The sequence below is a fragment of the Gopherus flavomarginatus genome, chromosome 23 (genome assembly GCF_025201925.1).
Source record: "Gopherus flavomarginatus isolate rGopFla2 chromosome 23, rGopFla2.mat.asm, whole genome shotgun sequence".
Taxonomy (NCBI): domain Eukaryota; kingdom Metazoa; phylum Chordata; order Testudines; family Testudinidae; genus Gopherus; species Gopherus flavomarginatus.
In genome coordinates this window covers 7228716-7231655 of record NC_066639.1, presented here as the reverse complement: position 1 = coordinate 7231655, position 2940 = coordinate 7228716, and the positions used below count along the sequence as shown (strand labels likewise).

Here is a 2940-nt window from a genome sequence, read left to right as displayed (position 1 = left end):
TGCTGCATCCCTAACTCCACTTTACCTGGCAGGTGAGTCAGCCAGCTTAGCCACGGTGCCACTCTCTGGGACTTTTCTCCCAACTGCTCCATTTTTCATCAGTGACTATCTAAAGGAAGGTGACATGACTTCTGCATGTGGACATCCCCAGTGAATCACAAGGACATGTGGCGCAGGCTCTCGTGTTCCAGCTATTGCAGTCAAAGCAACCACCATGCTAATGCCAGTCACAGCAGCCTTTTCATCAACTCCAGGCTTGTGACTTGATTTTTTCCAATGCTTCTCTCCAAAGAAGCCTTTCCCTTAGCAAGCAATGACTTGACTACCAAGGGAGGTCTCTTCTGTTTCCTAGGAAGACACAGGAAAATGTGAGCAGAAGAGACAAAAGCCATACAACAAAGCACCACTGGGAGTTGAACCCCAGATCTCCTGTTTATAAGACAGGTGCTTTAGCCAACTAAGCCACGGTGCCTGCCTCAGGAAAACGTTTGCAACTGTTCCATTTGATGGCCCAGGACAACCCCGGCAAATTCTGAAGTACAGATGTTCCACATTCCCTCAAGACCTGCAGACCTTGAGGTATCTGGCTCTCCGTGCACAGAAAACCACAGCTGAGATGACAGAGGGCTTCTAACATGTGCTTCTCCCACCAGACACTGTGATCATATAACGGTTAGTGATCTGTGTTTCAGTCGCAGCAACCTCGGCTCAGTTCTCAGTCATGGTAACCTTTCCACCAGCTCTAAACTTCTCATTTGCCATTTTCCAAGTGTGAGGAGGTGTCTGCCCCCAACCAAACAGGAGAAAGATTAAGGCAGCCTTGCAGAGGCTGTGCAGAACCTGGCCTATCAGGAAAGGGCTTATTGGGAGAGCCAATCTGGAGAAGGTTTGCTGGAGCAGCCCATATATAAAGGGTTGCTCAGCACAGCAAGAATTCGTCACTGCTTGGAGTTTGAGGAGGGAGGTTTGCCTGGGGCTGGGGCTGGGGCTGGGGCTGGGGCTGGGTGGGCACCATGATCAGAGTAGTGCTGGGTGGGTAAGGCGAGCATGAGTGACCTTCTGGCCAAGTACTTCCAGACTGAGGCCTTAATACAAAGGCAGAGGAAAGTGCTGGGGCTGTGGGGAAATGGTCCAGGGAAACAGATGCAGGGTTGGAGGTTCACCACTTTTCCCTCCATAGCGGCTGACAAAGGTGGCTACACCCTGGACTGCAGCCGACCACTGAGGCAAGTGTCTGGGTAGAGAACAGCTGCCCCCGAGAAGGGGGGAGAGAACTGAGTGGGGCACAGCCAGAAGGCTGTGTCCATCAGAGGACACTGAAGTCCTGAGAGCGACATGGGTCCTAATGATAAAACAGATGCAGCCAGATGCCACTAGATGAAGGCGCACCGGTGAACCAGAACTAATTACCAGAATGGCCAGCAAGAGGCACCACATGCCCTATTACACCAAGACTTAGCCACAAGGAAGGCTCTCTCTGTCTTGAACAAGTACTTAGAGGGATTCTGCTGACAGGTCTTTTCTTTTTTTGAAAAGAGATACAAAAAAGGAGCCAACAGACACACTAGGTTCAGCAAGGAAGAACTGGCAGGCCAAGCCAGGCTCTCCTGGTTAGTAGGAAGGCTCTTCAGCCAGCTCTTCCCAAAGATCACTATCTAGAGACCATTTAACAGTCACTGCGAATGCTGACCACAAAACAGGCAAAGAGATGCCAAAATAGAGTTCTCCACTGCCTGCAGCCATCACGCTACCAGGAGTTCTGCGCATACAGAGGCCCCTGCTGGGGGGAAGAGGCCTTGTTAGAGACTCTTCTGCAACCAGCCATTCTCAAATAGTGTTTAGTGCTCTGTGTTGTGACTTCAGCATCCACAGATGCCAGTTCAGTTGGGGGACATTTTTCCTGTCTCCACATTTGTCTAGTGCCTCCTTTCAACACTTGTCACCAAAAAGACCTGTTTCTTTTGCAAGCAATGTACAGCTAGGCAAAGGCAGTCTTCTCCATTTCCTCAAAAGATCACCAAGCTGTGAGGAGAAGACACACATTCAGCCAGGCTGGATCCTGAATCTTCTCTTTATTCAGCAGGTGTCCGAGAAAGACACAAATCTACACCATGTAGAGGTCAAAAATGGAAGTTTATTACACACAGTGCTTGCGGACTGTCACCTTGCTTATTAGGCTCGGAGACATTGTTAATTAATTAATTACAATAGACTATATAGATTTCCCACAAGCAGGGGAAAGTGACGGGGTAGGCATTTCCACACCCCGGGATAGGTTTTGCAGCAAGACAAGATAAGCACATTAGCCATTAGTTAACAGATTACATAATGTTTCCACCCATGGTCTCAAGTTAGCAAGTTAACATTTCATTAATACTTTGATAAAATGTTTTTAGTATAAAATATCTATGTTGAATTATGATTTGGGGTCCATAGGAATGGAGCAACTCCTTTGATTGTCCAACAGGTACATTCCTAGGGGTTAAAGCAAAGAAACAGTGAAAGTATATGGCAATAAAGATTTTCTGTGTGTCTAAAGGCAGGCATTGGTCCCTGGGAAGGGACGTGGAAGAATGACATATCTTATACTGACATGTGACAACTTTTCATAAACTCAAGATTGGATCTGTGGGAAGAACGTCTCCCTACAGAAGAAACAAACACAATAGGAACAGGGATTCTTTGTTCAATCTGCAACTCTGAATAAGACACAATTCTTTAGTTCTTAGCTCCAACACCTGGTAATTTGCTGACCAGGCCTATCTTAGCAAGCAAGGTTTTCTGTTTACCCCAGCTTTCTCTTAGCTTATCACTATTTGCTAGGCCTCTGGTCCTTTACCATACTCTGGACTTTGAGTCTGGAAAAGAACTGCCACAATCCATGCACCAGGTTGCTACATAAACAGCAAATAGATTTTTAATCCTTCACATGAAGTAATG

General features: G+C 47.1%; 1 non-coding gene across 1 annotated transcript; it reads right to left on the bottom strand.

Moving 5' to 3' along the window:
- Positions 1 to 398: 398 nt before the first annotated feature.
- On the bottom strand, positions 399 to 472 carry TRNAI-UAU (transfer RNA isoleucine (anticodon UAU)). The gene has a single exon. It is a non-coding gene; the product is annotated as a tRNA-Ile (tRNA).
- Positions 473 to 2940: the final 2468 nt, after the last annotated feature.